This window comes from Triticum aestivum, chromosome 4D, assembly GCF_018294505.1.
Source record: "Triticum aestivum cultivar Chinese Spring chromosome 4D, IWGSC CS RefSeq v2.1, whole genome shotgun sequence".
Classification (NCBI taxonomy): Eukaryota; Viridiplantae; Streptophyta; class Magnoliopsida; order Poales; family Poaceae; genus Triticum; species Triticum aestivum.
In genome coordinates, this window is record NC_057805.1 from 406,993,998 (window position 1) to 407,012,433 (window position 18,436).

The window sequence follows — 18,436 nt, forward strand, 5'->3', positions numbered from 1 at the left end:
CAGGGCTCGTGTACATGGCTGGGTCGGAACGGAGAAACAGTGTCGTCGTCGTGTTCATAGGGAGCCAACCGGCTGGGTCGGAACGGAATGCGTCGTCGTGTTCATCGGGAGGGCTTGGACGGAACAACCGATGGAAACGAGCCCTGGCGTACCGCAGAACAGAGGAAACGGCCTTGTGTTCGACTAGCCACGTTCGAAACGGGATCCTGTTCATCGGGAGGGGTCTGGCGTACCGCAAAACGGAGGAAACGGACCTCCTACGGTCGAAACGGGGGTCCTGTTGATCGGGAGGGGTGCGGCGTACCGCAAAACGGAGGAAACGGACTTGTGTTGGAGCGCTACGGTCGAAACGGGGGTCCTGTTCATCGGGAGGGGTGTGGCATACCGCAAAACGGGACTCCACAGGATAATGTTCATCTCCACCGTCGACCCCCTCCAGCCTCCACATGCTACTGTTCATCCACCGTCGACCTCCTCCAGCCTCCACCTGTGACTGTTCATCCACGGGCTCCTGTTCATCCAGCCTCCACCGCGCGCTACTCCACCGGCTACTGTTCAACCAGCCCTCTCCACGGGCTCCTGTTCAACCAGCCCTCCACGGGCTACTGTTCATCCAGCCCTCCACCGTCTACTATTCATCCTGCCCTCCACGGGGTCGTCCTGTTCATCCTGCCCTCCACGGGGTCCTGTTCATCCAGCCCCAACCGGCTCGATTGATTGGGGTCCTGTTCATCCAGAGGCAACACCACGGGGTCCTGTTCATCCACCCCCACCGGGAACTGTTCATCCAAACCCCCCCCCCCAGCAACGCTCACTGTTCATCCAGAGGTAGCATCGATCGGCTTCAGTTAGCAGCTGTAGCGAAGGAATCGCTCGATTGGGTTCAGTTAACAGCCATTGATCGATCGCTCGGGTTCAGTAACGCGTAGCCTGCAGTGCAATCGCTCAGGTTCAGTTAGAGCCCAACGCCTCGCTCGGGTTCAGTTAGAGCCCAACGCGTCGCACCCACGCACATGCGTGTACGAGAGAAACGCGCATTGCTCGGCCCCGACCACCCACCGTAACCGGGAACACCCCGATATTTTCCTTGCCCTCGCTTCTACCACGGTTTTTTCCGTCATGGACGGCCCAAAGAATGTCATGCAGTTGCGTCTCTGGCCCGGCCAGGAAGAAAAGCCCATTTTCTGTCATGATTTTTTGTCATAGAAGTAGGACCCCACCACATCTATGATGATACCGGGTTTTGTCACAATTATCGTGATAGAAGTGTCATAAGTATGACAGAAAAAACTTTCGTTCAGCCCAAAATGTCACGGATGTGTCTTTTTTTTTTGTAGTGTATCACTATCCATGTGCTTTTAATCTTGTAACAGGCAAGACAATGGGACTGACAACCCCCTTACCAAGTTTGGGCAAGCATTTTTTTGGTGTTTGTGTGCGGTGTTGTTTACATTATTAGCTTGGTGACTCCTACTAGTTCGACAAACCTTGGTTCTGAACCGAGGGAAATACTTTCTATTGTTGTGCTATATCACCTTTCCTCTATGGGAAATCCAACAACTCCTACGGGAGTACTAGAATAATTTCTGGCGTTGTTGCCTGCGAGTCAACATCTACCAAATCAGGTACATGCACACAAATGCCTTATTTTCTTATTGATTTCTTCCCTAGTTATGCTATCTTTATCGTTGACTCAAAACAGGAATACAAAATAAATAATAGATATGGATCCTTCTCCACTAGCTAGACTTTTCAAAAATTCTAATTATGATAAAGCAAAATCTAGTGATAAAAATGTTATTCCTATGAGCTATGTGAAAGAAAAGATGAAGTTGAGTGCGCTTCGTTATCTTTATGAAGTTTTTCCTGAAAATTATGAATCTGAAAATTGCTATGAAGTGTTAAAAGATGAATAATGATTAATGAAAGTCCCTTGAATGAAAAGCATGATTTCAATGATATTAGTATGAATTCCATGAATATCGATTGTGATAATGATATGCAAAGCTATAAGCTTGGGATGATTAGTCCCCCTACCAATGAAGAAATTATAAAAAGAAAAATATGATAATCTTTATAATTCAAGCGATGAAGATGGCACACTTGATATTGCTTTTTTCGTGACACTATGTCTGCAGGCACTATTGATGATGATGTTGTTATGCTTACTAATTGCTATGATTATCATGATTGGGGAGATAATTAGGATGCTTCTTTTGTTTTCAAAATTTTATTTGAGCCTCATGATGTATCTATTTATTAAGATAATATCTGCAATACTATTGAGTGTGGGTTTGGATGAGTGTAAATCTTAGGTAGAAAGAATCCCACTACTTTGGGGAATATTTAATCATATGAATTTTTTGATAAAAGTGGGTTTAGAGAGGTCATGACTTTAGTTGATGTTACTCATAGTATCTTGGAAGATTATAAAATTTGTATACATGGTGGATCATGAAGAGATAGTTTTACATGATAGCTATATTATTGAATATGACTATGATCCTACATGTAGTTATTTCCAGACTAGCAATTATGGTTATATAAATCTTGATGTAACTAAATTACCTCTCTTTATGTCAAAGTTGTTAATGTTTCATTCTTCTTCCTTGAGTATGCTAAATATTGCTTTCCTTGATAATTTGTTTATTTATAAAATGCCTATGCATAGGAAGTGGGTTAGACTTAAAAGTGTTTGTAACATGTTATTTGATGCTCTATCTATGCTTCAATTCTTGTCTTTGATGTGAGCATCACTAAAATCTCAAGCATATCTTAATGGCTATAAAGAAAAATCTTGTTGGGAGAATCATTTATGTTTTTTGTGAGTAAACATGATTATTGCTACTATAGTAATTGTGGTCTTATCTTTTATTTTGCTTTTATTGCAAGTTAAACCTGTAGGGTGATGTGAATGCTTGTTTATTTGGTTTTGTGCAGAAACAGAAACTTTTGGGTCCAGTGTTTGAATTTTTGTTATGTAGTGGAACGCGATCAACTGCTGCAATTTTTACACAGCACTGAGTTGCAAATTCTCTGCGTTGTCCTAATTTTTCAGAAGTTTTGGAGTTTCATAAGTGTGACGATAAATTACATATTTACATACTGTTTTGCTTTTTGACATATTCTGTTCTGTTTTCTTAGTTTGCTTGTTGTGGAGTTTCCATGTCTTATATTGGGGAGTATAAATTGCGGCAATGATAGAATACAGTAGATATCATTTGGGAATAATTATTAATCTTATCATGACAGTGCATGAGTGAATGATTTATTTTTATACTAACAACGCCTATCTCCCTTCTTCCGGATCGTTGCAATATGGGATAAATGGAGACTGCATTAGCTGCGCCCACGGGGAGACCCTTAATTACTATTTGGTAACCAGTGGGGATAAATGGTAGTGGCATATGTGATACGGGGCTGCTGCATGTATGCATGTATCTGTACTTGGCTCCACTCATAAAGAGGAACATATAAAGTGGCTTAGAAATTCGACATAGAATTATACTTAGGCATCGGTCGTGTTAGATACATATTACTGGGGAAACAGGACTCTCTGTGAATGTTTTAGTCCTATCGATTTCAACAGTCATCACTCACGTCTTGCACTACTTTATTTTACTTTTGCAATTTACATTTTCGTTCATCACCTCACTCAATATTTCAAATCGTTTTGATTTTTCTTTGGATTGCAATTAACTTGCAGGAACTGTTATTTAAACTCTACAAGAGACAAAGACCGATTCCTGTGGTCCTCGTGGGATCGATACTCTTACTTAAAAAATGCTACAATTAAACCTTGTGCACTTGCACGACATCACACAACATCCTAAACCTCACTTGATTCTTTCTACAATTTTTTATGAGTTTCAAAACATTCTCTATGAACTATGGATGTTTTATAATTTCACTAATGTTCAAACTTCACTGCTTGTAGTCGTTATTAGGTGGTCTACGTATCTGGATGTATTTTTATTATTTTTGGTATTCGTTGTACTACCATGATTAAAGGTGAATAGATCGGAAGTTTTCACACACACAAAAACTAACCATTTTCCATGCTTGCTAGTGATGTTTCGCAATTTTATGAGTTTTCATTGGCTAGGCTGCCACGTGTGCAACACCACTATCACATTATCCACTAAAAGCGCTTTGAGTTAGGGGAGATATAAATTTGTTTGGCATAAAACCACTATCAAGTTATAAGTTCGCGATCAGTTTATCTAGTCTAATCTTAAAGATTAGAGACCAAAACTGGATTTGAAAAATACTTCAATGACCAAGAGGTAAATATGTTTTTAGGACAAGTGCCTCCAGGGATAGACCAAACATATGGAGCAACTAAATGGGGGGGGGGGGGCTTCACTGGGCGTCCCAGCGCACACTTTGCCTGGGCGGGAGCACGCCATGTGGCGCGTCCCACCGCTGCCATGTGGCGCGCATTGGATGCTTCTCGCATCAGGATATTTTTTTTCCCTCAATTTGATCTTGGGTTTATGGTTTTTTAGGTTCTTTTTTGTTCTTCCAGGTTTTTTGGCTATTTTTGTTTCTTTGATTTTTCTCCTTCGGGAGCGTGAAAGCAAAGTAGTGCTTGACATGAAACATGATTGTACTCCTGCGTGAATTTTACTTTTTCTTCTCATGTGAAAGCAAGTACGACTGTGCTTTTCTGAAAAAATAAAGCACATGCCTGCTTTCGTGTGAAGCACAATTGTGCTTCTATAAAAACTGAAGCATAGTTGTGCTTCCACGTTCTCGTGTGAAAAACACGACTATGTGCTTCTCCAAAAAATTGAAGCATAATTATGCTTCCGCATGAGCTTCTTACAGAAGCATAACAGTACTTCACATAGAAAAAGTGAAGCACGTTTTAGTATAGGTGCAAAGCATAGTTTACTATAGTTTTGAAGGACGGTTTAATTTAGGTTGGAGAATAAATTTTGCTCAAAGAAAAGTTGTCGAAACTTATCAACATGGGATCTAATTTTAAAGATCGCTCTATACATAACGGTGAAAATGGTTCGTGATTTGGATGTATGGTTCGAGCAATAAATCATGATGAAAAAATCTAAGAAAACAAGCACAAATAGAAAACCTCTCATCTCCACCACCCGGGGTGAGAAAAATCACCAAAACTCTCTGGTTGAGACAAGTGACGTGTATGCGGTGCGTCATTTATCACCATTAGAAAAGGTGGTAGTAACCCTTGCACGGGGTACCCTTGTTAGTTATTTCGCCATATCGTAACAACCTCCCAAGATGTTGTTTTGCGAGATCAACCTTCATGGGCAGAAGTATGGGTCGGACACACACATGCTGCATGGAGAGCCCAAGGAACGAGTGTTTCCCCCCTATGCGACAGCGCAACTAATATGTATCCGCTCCGAGCGCTAAGGCTCCGATCGCCTACGCGCTCGCAATAGGCCTTCCCATTCGATCGTTGTAATGCCCCAAGACCGACGCTCCAGATGCCTTCCTTGTTTTGCGAGTCAGTTGTGTTTTTTATTTGTTTGTTGCATCTCATCATGGCATCATCCGCATTGCATCGGCACTCGTTGCCGTCATTGTTTTTAAAACTTGCATCCGCTCGTAGTTGCCGCGTTTCCCTTTGCTTTTGTTGACCGTTTCGAGATCAACCTTTTTCTTCGTTTTCCCTCTTGCCTAAACCGGAGTCTCTCTGTACAGTGCTCAAACCTCTCGCACGCGTCCGAAAGCTGCCCCGAACCCGACCTGCTCAGTCATCACCGTTGGATTCGGATCATCCCCGAACATCTATAGAATATCTTTGTTTTCTTATTTGGGCTACCTAACCTATTTATTCTCGACCGCCCGATTACGATCGGACGGACTAAAACCACTCTCTTTATGCTATATATAAACCACCCCATACCTAATCTAGCTAACCCTAAAACCTAGGAGGTTTGTCCCTCCCCGCCGCCGCTCCACTTCCACCTCAGGATCTCCTCCCGATCCAAATTCTCTCCACCAAGTCCTCCTCGGGATCCCTCCCGGACCAGCCAGCAGCCTCGTCAGCTCCCAGCGCACCCTCGTGCCTCCTCCTCCCTTGCTCCTGGACGCGTCCGGCCGCCCGCAGCCGTCGTCGCCCGCACCCACAGGAGCCAGCAGTTGCAGCCCCGAGTCCTCTGTTTCTTCCCTGCCGGCGTCCGAGGCCGCAGCCTCCTCGTCCACGACCACCTCAGCTCGCCGGACTCCTCCTACAGCTTACTCCGCTCCAAGCCTCGCGCTCGTCCAAGGTCTTCCTCGTCCGGATCCGCCCAACTCCATCCTCCCTCGCCTTTCCCGCGTCACCGGAGATCGCGCCAAGTACAGCGCTGCCTCGTCCCTGCGTTGCAGCGAGCCACTGCCTACGTTGATCTGCTGCTCACCCTCAAGGTCGCCTGCATGGGTCCCGCCAAGCCGACGCCCGAGGCCTCCTACTCCGAGCTCCCTGCTTTCACACACCTTCCTTCCCTGCTGCCGAAGTCAGCCACGAGCGAGCGCCCGAGCCCATGTGTAGAGGTCCTCCTCTGCTCGCGCAGGAGCGTCTCGTCTCCGTCACCATGCGCCGGCGACCCGAGACCAGGCGTCCCCAGCAGGCAGGCCCCCGTCGCGCCCTCTCCTTCATCCTTCCCCTCCTTCGTATTTCTCTAACCTCCCCTGCTCTCCCTGTCTTCTCTGTTGGACAGGAGCAACCAGGGCGTCCCGGAGCTCCAATCACCGCCAAGTCCAATCGCCGGCCAGATCCGTCGAGTCTCGGCCATCTCCACTGTTCTCGGTCCTCCCCGCCACCCAAGTCTCTCGGCCCCGCCGCCTCGCCAAGTCCCCGCTGCCGCCGTCGTGCCCTGCTTCTGCCTCGCCCGCTCGTCTCTGTACACGAGGGAAACGAGCGCTCGACCGCGTGCGTTGACCGCGCCCGCGTGGACCAGGATGGCCTCGATCGCCTCCAGCCAAGCCACCTAGGCCCAGCCCAACAGCCGCGTCCTGCGCCAGCAGGCCAACCCAGCACCGACCGGGCCAAGAGCCTATGGTGAGCGCTCAGCCACACCCAGTAGTTTCAGCCCAGTGCACGTTTTTCCCCGTCCTGCGAATTTAGCAATTATCCCAGGTTTTACTGTTTTGCAGAAAAAATCCTCATGTTCATGCATGTAATAACTAATTAACCATGCATCATATGTAAATAATTTATATATATATATAATGCTCAGAATTTCATTTAGTTTCATAATATGCTGCTCTCATCCATGTTTAAAATGTTTAAGTTGATGCTTACATTTATTTTGCATAAATGCCATGCTAAATGATTTATTTCATAACTAAATAACCGTAGCTCCAAATTTAATAAACTTTATATGTAGGTGGGGTTGAAAAATGCCTAGTTTAACTTGGTGCACTTTATTTTGCTGTTTAACAACATTAAAATTGTGTTTAGGGCAGAATAGTACCAAATTCATAATATGCGTATGGGGATTTTTAGAAATTGTTGTTTGTTGTTCCGGCCTCATTTAAACTTGCCTAAATAGTTAGTTTATTTATGCTTCACCCCTTGCCATGTTGAATAACATTTAATATTGTTGGGTACATAAACGAGAGCAAACTAAATAACTTGAATGTGGTGTTTCGTCAATATGCAAGTCGTTGCATATTGAGCTCCACTTAATTTATAGTGTTGTTTGTTGCACCTTGCCATGCCATGCTCATTAAATCGGACATGCATCATACTTGATTGTGCATCATGCCATGTGTATGTGATGGTTGTTTACCATGTTGTTTTGTTTCTTTCCGGTGTTCCTTCTTCTTGGTAGTTCCGGTAACGTTGCGATTGTGAGGATTCGTTCGACTACGTCTGTTTGTCTTCTTCATGGACTCGTTCTTCTTCCTAGCGGGATTCCAGGCAAGATGACCGTCACCTTAGATCTTATTACTATCATTGATATGCTAGTTGCTTCGTTCTATCGCCATGCTGCGTTACCTACCACTTGCTAATCAAGCCTCCCAAATTGCCATGAACCTCTAACCTTTGTCACCCTTCCTAGCAAACCATTGTTTGGCTATCTTACCGCTTTGCTCAGCCCCTCTTATAGCGTTGCTAGTTGCAGGTGAAGTTGAAGATTGCTCCATGTTGGATTATGTTTATGTTGGGATATCACAATATTCTACTATTTAATTAATGCATCTACATACTTGGTAAAGGGTGGAAGGCTCGGCCTTATGCCTGGTGTTTTGTTCCACTCTTGTCGCCCTAGTTTCCGTCATACCGGTGTTATGTTCCTTGATTTTGCGTCCCATACACGGCTGGGTGATTTATGGGACCCCCTTGACAGTTCGCTTTGAATAAAACTCTTCCAGCAAGGCCCAACCTTGGTTTTACATTTGCCTCACCTAGCCTTTTTCCCTTGGGAGTCACGCATCCCGAGGGTCATCTTTATTTTAACCCCCCCCCCCCCCCGGGCCAGTGCTTCTCCAAGTGCTGGTCCAAACCGAGCGACGTCCGGCGCCCTCTGGGCAACCAGGGTCTATGCCAACCCGACGTCTGGCTCATCCGGTGTGCCCTGAGAACGAGATATGTGCAGCTCCTATCGGGATTTGTCGGCACATCCGGGCAGCTTTGCTGGTTTTGTTTTACCATCGTCGAAATGTCTTGTAAACCGGGATTCCGAGACTGATCGGGTCTTCCCGGGAGAAGGATTATCCTTCGTTGACCGTGAGATCTTATAATGGGCTATGTTGGGACACCCCTGCAGGGTATTATCTTTCGAAAGCCGTGCCCACGGTTATGTGGCATATGGGAATTTGTTAATGTCCGGTTGTAGAGAACTTGACACTTGACTTATTTAAAACGCATCAACCGCGTGTGTAGCCGTAATGGTCTCTTCTCGGCGGAGTCCGGGAAGTGAACACGGTTTCTGGGATATGTTTGACGTAAGTAGGAGTTTAGGATCACTTCTTGATCATTGCTAGTTTCACGACCATTCCGTTGCTTCTCTTCTCGCTCTTATTTGCGTATGTCAGCCACCATACATGCTTAGTCGCTGCTGCAACCTCACCACCTATCATTTCCTTACCCATTAAGCTTTGCTAGTCTTGATACCCATGGTAATGGGATTGCTGAGTCCTCGTGGCTCACAGATTACTACAACACCAGTTGCAGGTACAGGTTTTGCGATGATCATGACGCGAGAGCGATGTTTATTCGTGTTGGAGTTCTTCTTCTTCTTCGTCGATCTTGGGTTAGGTTCCGGGTCGGCAGCCTGGGCTAGCAGGGTGGATGTCATTTGAGTTTCTGTTTATGTTTCATCTGTAGTGGGATGTTGTTCTCATGATGTTGTTGTATTCATGTGGCATTGTATGCCTCTTGTATGTATCCCCAACTATTATGTAATGTTGATGTAATGATATCCACCTTGCAAAAGTGTTTCAATATGCGGATCTATCCTTGGTGGGACCTTCGAGTTCCTCTCGGATAGGGTCGCATATTGGGCATGACAAGTTGGTATCAGAGCCTCGACTGACCCTAGGAGCCCCCTTGATTGATCGTGTAGTTGGCCGTTGTTGAGTCTAAAAAAAACTATTTCGGAGTCTAGTTATATCGGAGAGTAAGAATTCTTTTTACTCCTCAGCCCCTTCGTCGCTCTGGTGAGAAATCTTGACGTAGGTGTTTTGAATTACTCCTCTTCCCCTTCAAACTTTCCATAGGATCACACGGTTAGTTTTCGTTCGTTGTCCATCATCTTTTCAATCCGGTGCACATCTCTTCGGGTGGTTTCGATCCTCGTCATCTTTTGCTAGATTAATCCTCATCTCTTTTCAACCGATGTTGTTTCCCTATCCGAAGTTGTCCTTGTTTTTCCCACCTGCCCACCCGTCTTCTTCTCAAAACCGGAGTCCGAAATCGAGTATCCATCCTACTCGTGCGAAGCTTTTGCATTTTCTCCTCAACCGGCGCTTCTCTATTCAATTATTCGTCATTCCAGTTGCCTGTGTTTTTCCCGCCCTCCCACCCCTTTTTCTTCCCGGAGCTTGAGTCTCTTTCGAGCATCAGTTTCATTCGTGTGGAGCCTCTTCAGTCTTCCCTCAATTATTTCAACCGGTGAATTCTCGCCTAGTTAATCATTGTTCATCGCATTTCCTTTTCCGATGGATCGAATTCAAGTTTTTTTTCCGGGTTGATCATATTCTTTTCCTTGGATCAAGTGTTTTCCTTGCTCGTTCGCCTCTCGCCAGTTTATCCTTCCGGAGCGCTCAAGACATCTCAGGAGATTCGTCTGTGTTCGAATTAATTCGAGGTTGTCACCTCATTCAAATATTTCAATTTTTCCGGTGCATCATCTATCTCGTCAACAATCCTTTCCAACAGTGTTTTCTTTTAGTGGGCCCTAACCCACATGTCTTTTCCCAGGATCTTACCTGACTCTTCTAATTTTCCCGGAGCTATTCCCAAATTCTTTTCGAAGTTTGACGTATGAAGTATCATCAGTCATATTTCTTCTCCAAGATCGCTTTCAAATTCTTTTCATCGTTGGTTCAACCTTTCCAATTTTCATTCCGGAGTGCCTCAACAATTCATGGTGGTGTTTCTCGTCGTCATTCTTGGATTTTGAAGACCGAAGAAGAGTTTCCCTTAAATCTTGTCCATTCTCTTGAAGATTCATGGTTCTAGCTTGATGCCATCCTCTCATAATTGTTTTCGATTGCGAGAATTCTTTTCACCCATCCGGAGCAATTCAGGAGCCTTTCCATTTTGATTCTCCGGAGCCCATCATCTCAGTATTATTCATTCTCAGCTTTCAGCTCTCGTTCTCCAAATCATACCGGTGCATCATTCAAGTATTATCTAATCAGCTCGGGATCTCTGCGTTCACTTGTATCTAAATTCTCTCAAGTATCTTCGTTCATTTTCTAATTCTTCCCGGTGTTTCTTTATCTTTTCTTCGTTCATTATCAATTCTTACGGTGGTTCGTTCAAGAGTTATCTTCCTTCGTTATCATATAGATCCATTGCTTGTCATCAATTTAATTGGTGAAGGATGAGCATAATGTAATTCTTATTCTTGTTTCATCGAGTAAATTCAATTCCTTATTCCGGAGGTTCATCAAAATTCTTGATTCCATTTGTTCATCTTTCTTTTCGGAGTTCCAAGTTCTCTCGGTTATATCATTTCAAAGCTTCATCTTATCACTGCAAGGCTTCACCTTGTGTTTTCAACTTCTCTTTCTTTCTATCATCCTTTTCTTACCGGAGTTCTTCATGGAGTTTCTTCATGGTGGTTCATCAAGGATTTAATTCATTCTCGAAGTGTTCTCAAGATTCTTGTTGGAAGAGCTCAAATATTCTTCTTGATGCATTCCAAAGTGCAATTCGTTCTACCTTATCATTTGAGGTGGTGTTATGTCATTCTTGACAATTTGAGTTCGCGTTTCATGATTCACATGTTGTCAAGAATGAGGTATTTTAAATCCATCAATCTCTTCGTTGGAGTTATCTTGGTAGAGATTTCATCTAAAGCCTTTCCTAAGGAATGTTGCTTTTGTGGTGTTATCCCAATGATCCAAGTTATCTCTCTATCACCTTGGTGGCAGAAGTGTTTCATCTCACTCGTGTTATCAATTATATTATTTGTTTTCGTTAGTGGCAGAATTGCAACTCAAATTTTGAGGTCTTTTCTATAAGCCCACTACAAGCTTATCCTTTTGTTGTTGGTTTTCCAACAACTCCGTTCTAACCTTCTTGGAAGGGTGCTTTCCAAGATCATTTGTGGCAGAAGTTGGCATTTTCTTCTCCATTCCTTTATTCCAATGATCTATCTTCTACTTCTTCTTCCGGAGTAATGGTGATGTTTCTCTCTTCACTCATCATCTCGAATTGTGAGGATCGTGTTCTTTTCTTGCTTATCCATTTAACCGGAGTGGTTTCAATGTCTATCTTGTCACTTAGGCTCTTCTTTCTTGCCTTATTCCTTGTTCCTTGTCCAACGGAGTGTTTTCATTTTGTTCATCTCCATGGTATTCTTTCTTTCAATTTGTTCAACCTCTCAAGGTTCTTTGGTTTCACTCGTTTGTCAATGAAGCAACTTTGTTTTACCTCTTCCTCTTCCGTTTCTCTCCGGTGCCATCCTAGATCTCCGGACGAGATCCTCTCGTAGTGGTGGAGTGTTATAACGCCCCAAGACCGACGCTCCAGATGCCTTCCTTGTTTTGCGAGTCAGTTGTGTTTTTTATTTGTTTGTTGCATCTCATCATGGCATCATCCGCATTGCATCGGCACTCGTTGCCGTCATTGTTTTTAAAACTTGCATCCACTCGTAGTTGCCGCGTTTCCCCTTGCTTTTGTTGACCGTTCCGAGATCAACCTTGTTCTTCGTTTTCCCTCTTGCCTAAACCAGAGTCTCTCTGTACAGTGCTCAAACCTCTCGCACGCGTCCGAAAGCTGCCCCGAACCCGACCTGCTCAGTCATCACCGTTGGATTCGGATCATCCCCGAACATCTATAGAATATCTCTGTTTTCTTATTTGGGCTACCTAACCTATTTATTCTCAACCGCCCGATTACGATCGGACGGATTAAAACCACTCTCTTTATGTTATATATAAACCACCCCATACCTAATCTAGCTAACCCTAAAACCTAGGAGGTTTGTCCCTCCCCGCCGCCGCTCCACTTCCACCTCGGGATCTCCTCCCGATCCAAATTCTCTCCACCAAGTCCTCCTCGGGATCCCTCCCGGACCAACCAGCAGCCTCATCAGCTCCCAGCGCAGCCTGGTGCCTCCTCCTCCCTTGCTCCTGGACGCGTCCGGCTGCCCGCAGCCGTCATCGCCCCCGCCCACAGGAGCCAGCAGTTGCAGCCCCAAGTCCTCTGTTTCTTCCCTGCCGGCGTCCGAGGCCGCAGCCTCCTCGTCCACGACCACCTCACCTCGCCGGACTCCTCCTGCGGCTTACTCCGCTCCAAGCCTCGTACTCGTCCAAGGTCTTCCTCGCCCGGATCCGCCCAACTCCGTCCTCCCTCGCCTTTCCCGCGTCACCGGAGATCGCGCCATGTACAGCGCCGCCTCGTCCCTGCGTTGCAGCGAGCCACTGCCTACGTTGATCTGCTGCTCGCCCTCAAGGTCGCCTGCGTGGGTCCCGCCAAGCCGACGCCCGAGGCCTCCTACCCCGAGCTCCCTGCTTCCTCACGCCTTCCTTCCCTACTGCCGAAGTCAGCCACGAGCGAGCGCTCGAGCCCATGTGTCGAGCTCCTCCTCTGCTCGCGCAGGAGCGTCTCGTCTCCGTCACCATGCGCCGGCGACCCGAGACCAGGCGCCCCCAGCAGGCAGGCCCCCGTCGCGCCCTCTCCTTCATCCTTCCCATCCTCTTCATGTTTCTCTAACCTCCCCTGCTCTCCCTGTCTTCTCTGTTGGACAGGAGCAACCAGGGCGTCCCGGAGCTCCAATCACCGCCAAGTCCAATCGTCGGCCAGATCCGTCGAGTCCCGGCCATCTCCACTATTCTCGGTCCTCCCCTCCACCCAAGTCCCTCGGCCCCGCCGCCTCGCCAAGTCCCCGCTGCCGCCGTCATGCCCTGCTTCTGCCTCGCCCGCTCGTCTCTGTATGCGAGGGAAACGAGCACTCGACCGCGTGCGTTGACCGCGCCCGCGTGGACCAGGATGGCCTCGATCGCCTCCAGCCAAGCCGCCTAGGCCCAGCCCAGCAGCCGCGTCCTGCGCCAGCACGCCAACCCAGCACCGACCGGGCCAAGAGCCTATGGTGAGCGCTCAGCCACACCCAGCAGTTTCAGCCCAGTGCACGTTTTTTCCCTGTCCTGTAAATTTAGCAATTATCCCAGGTTTTACTGTTTTGCAGAACAAATCCTCATGTTCGTGCATGTAATAACTAATTAACCATGCATCATATGTAAATAATTTATATATGTAAAATGCTCAGAATTTCATTTAGTTTCATAATATGCTGCTCTCATCCATGTTTAAAATGTTTAAGGTTCTGTTTACATTTATTTTGCATAAATGCCATGCTAAATTATTTATTTCATAACTAAATAACCGTAGCTCCAAATTTAATAAACTTTATATGTAGGTGGGGTGGAAAAATGCCTAGTTTAACTTGGTGCACTTTATTTTTCTGTTTAACAACATTAAAATTGTGTTTAGGGCAGAACAGTACCAAATTCATAATATGCATATGGGGATTTTCTGAAATTGTTGTTTGTTGTTCCGACCTCATTTAAACTTGCCTAAATAGTTAGTTTATTTATGCTTCACCCCTTGCCATGTTGAATAACATTTAATATTGTTGGGTACATAAACGAGAGCAAACTAAATAACTTGAATGTGGTGTTTCGTCAATATGCAAGTCGTTGCATATTGAGCTCCACTTAATTTATAGTGTTGTTTGTTGCACCTTGACACGCCATGCTCATTAAATCGGACATGCATCATACTTGATTGTGCATCATGCCATGTGTATGTGATGGTTGTTTACCATGTTGTTTTGTTTCTTTCCGGTGTTCCTTCTTCTTGGTAGTTCCGGTAACGTTGCGATTGTGAGGATTCGTTCGACTACGTCCGTTTGTCTTCTTCATGGACTCGTTCTTCTTCCTAGCGGGATTCCAGGCAAGATGACCGTCACCTTGGATCTCATTACTATCATTGCTATGCTAGTTGCTTCGTTCTATCGCTATGCTGCGTTACCTACCACTTGCTTATCAAGCCTCCCAAATTGCCATGAACCTCTAACCTTTGTCACCCTTCCTAGCAAACCATTGTTTGGCTATGTTACCGCTTTGCTCAGCCCCTCTTATAGCGTTGCTAGTTGTAGGTGAAGTTGAAGATTGCTCCATGTTAAATTATGTTTATGTTGGGATATCACAGTATTCTATTATTTAATTAATGCATCCATATACTTGGTAAAGGGTGGAAGGCTCTGCCTTATGCCTGGTGTTTTGTTCCACTCTTGCCGCCCTAGTTTCCGTCATACCGATGTTATATTCCTTGATTTTGCGCCCTTACGCGGTTGGGTGATTTATGGGACCCCCTTGACAGTTCGCTTTGAATAAAACTCTTCCAGCAAGGCCCAACCTTGGTTTTACATTTGCCTCACCTAGCCTTTTTCCCTTGGGAGTCGCGCATCCCGAGGGTCATCTTTATTTTAACCCCCCGGGCCAGTGCTTCTCCAAGTGCTGGTCCAAACCGAGCGATGTCCGGCGCCCCTGGGCAACCAGGGTCTATACCAACCCGACGTCTGGCTCATCCGGTGTGCCCTGAGAACGAGATATGTGCAGCTCCTATCGGGATTTGTCGGCACATCCGGGCGGCTTTGCTGGTTTTGTTTTACCATCGTCGAAATGTCTTGTAAACCGGGATTCCGAGACTGATCGGGTCTTCCCGGGAGAAGGATTATCCTTCGTTGACCGTGAGAGCTTATAATGGGCTAAGTTGGGACACCCCTACAGGGTATTATCTTTCGAAAGCCGTGCCCGCGGTTATGTGGTAGATGGGAATTTGTTAATGTCCGGTTGTAGAGAACTTGACACTTGACTTATTTAAAACGCATCAACCGTGTGTGTAGCCGTGATGGTCTCTTCTCGGCGGAGTCCGGGAAGTGAACAAGGTTTCTGGGATATGTTTGACGTAAGTAGGAGTTCAGGATCACTTCTTGATCATTGCTAGTTTCACGACCGTTCCGTTGCTTCTCTTCTCGCTCTTATTTGCGTATGTCAGCCACCATACATGCTTAGTCGCTGCTGCAACCTCACCACCTATCCTTTCCTTACCCATTAAGCTTTGCTAGTCTTGATACCCATGGTAATGGGATTGCTGAGTCCTCGTGGCTCACAGATTATTACAACACCAACTATGATTATTACAGGTTTTGCGATGATCATGACGCGAGAGCGATGTTTATTCGTGTTGGAGTTCTTCTTCTTCTTCGTGGATCTTGGGTTAGGTTCCGGGTCGGCAGTCTGGGCTAGCAGGGTGGATGTCGTTTGAGTTTCTGTTTATGTTTCATCCGTAGTCGGATGTTGTTCTCATGATGTTGTTGTATTCATGTGGTATTGTATGCCTCTTGTATGTATCCCCAACTATTATGTAATGTTGATGTAATGATATCCACCTTGCAAAAGCTTTTCAATATGCGGGTCTATCCTTGGTGGGACCATCGAGTTCCTCTCGGATAGGGTCGCATATTGGGCGTGACAATCGTGCTACGGGGTGCTCGCAGCGGCCAGCTTTGGGAACATTTTGAAAACTTCCCGCCAGCTTTGGGAGCTTTTGGACTGTTTTATTTCTTTGCTTGCTGTTGTTTTACAGGTTTTTTGGTTTCTTATTTTTTTTCTGTTTCCATTTTTTGTCTTTTATGTTCATCTCTTTTGTTTTATTCTATAATGCACAAATTTCAAAAAAATTGAATTTTTGAAAAAACGGATTTAAAAGAATCATGCTTTCAAAATTTGTTTTTTAATGTTCGGAAATGTTCACAAATTTAAAATATTGTTCACTTTTCGAAAAATGTTCAAGATGTCAAAATTGTTCGCAAACTTTTTTCTAATTCTCAAACATTTTAAGAATCCATGAACATTTTCTGAATTTCATGAACGTCTTTTGAGTTCTTGAACGTTTTCTAAATTGAATTATTTATTGTATTCAATTTCCTTGAACATTTATTGAATTGGTGGACATTTTGGTATTCGCGTGAACATTTTTTGAATTCTGAACATTTTTTAGGACAATTTTGAATTTTGAATTTTCACGAGTTTCTTGAATTCATGAAGATTTTTTGAATCTCATGAATATGTTTTGAATTCATGAACATTTTTTGAATTTCACAAATATGTTTTGAATTCATGAACATTTTTTGAATATCACAAATATTTTTTGAATATGTGAGAGCATTTTTTCTAATTGAAAACATTTTGTTTTATGTTAACGGAAATTTTCAAATTATAAATTATCTGATCGAGAAAATGAAATGAGAACAACAAAAAAAACATCCGCCATCTGGCCGGGCCAGGCCCATCCGAGCGAGAGAAGCGGGCGACGCATGGCAGACGCGCACATATCGCTCGCAGCAAGCGACACACAGAAGCGCCCGTGTGACAGAGAGGGCTTGCATGACAATATATAGTACGCTCCATGCCCGGGCGCATGGTGCTCTACCGCACTTGTGTCGCCGCGCCATCGATTGTTCTGGCCTTAGGTGTTCAATGTTCACTTAATGTTCATCCAAGAAAAAGAACACGTAAATGCTAACTGGCGACCGTTCGCTAGGGGGGGGGGGGGGGGGCAATCCCCGCAAACGCTTCTCACTCTCCCGTGAGATTCATTGCATGAATATTGGCACAAGGACTAAAGACACATCCGAGTTTTAAACCGTTCGCTGTGATGCAAAAGCCAGCAAACCATATCCTATTTCAAAACACAATCACCCATCAAACTCGCTAGCTACGTGGGCCTCCACCGAAGGAACCTGGGACTGAATCCCAGACCCTCCTTTTTCTCTCCCTTTTTATCTAGATGGCGAAATAATATATATATTTTCACTTAGGTACATGGCATTTTTACTAAAAGAAATTAACATGACAGTTTTATTACTAAGAGGATGTTTTTTTACTTAGGTACATGGTAATTTTACTAAATATTTAACATGGCAGTTTTCATAATTTTTTGTACATGGCATTTTTATTATAAGAGGTTGACAATTTTATTATTTAGAGGTTGGCTATTTTCTCTAATGTTCACACGTCAAGTTTGCTTTTGTATTGTCCCTTCGGGGATATCAAATAAGTTTTCTTTTGTACATGGCAGCTTTATTATTAATAACATGGCATTTTTATTTTCAACAATAATAATATGAATTTTCCATTTTTAGGAGGATGCCAGTTTTCTTTTTAGAAGGATGGCATTTATTATTATTGTTATCATGCCAATTTTATTATTAAGAAGATGGTAAGAGCATTGCAATTTTTTCTGCTGGCATTGCAATCTTTTTTTTATTTTCATTTGGCACGAACTTTTTGATGATTTTTGCACACTGGACATAAGAAAATGTACATCATATTTTTTTTGTTTTAGGTCCATGACAAATACAAAGAAGAAAAGAGTTAACTAGGCGTATGGGCCTATCACGGGTTCGCCCTGGATCTCCCACCTGGCGAACCTTCGAACAAGTAGCAAAACATTCGCTTTATCTGCTTCCCCTGGGAACGAAAACGTTCGACGTATTTGAAAAAAATGTTGAACAAGAATTCAAAAAATGTTGAACAAGTATTTGAAAATATTGAATAAGTACTAAAAATCATGAACAAGTATTTGAAAATTTTTGAATACATATTAGAAAATGTTGACAAGTATATGAAAATGTTGAACAAGTATTTAAAAAATGTTGACCAAGTATTTGAAAAAAATGTTGAACTAGTATTTAAAAAATGTTAATGAAGCATTCAGAGA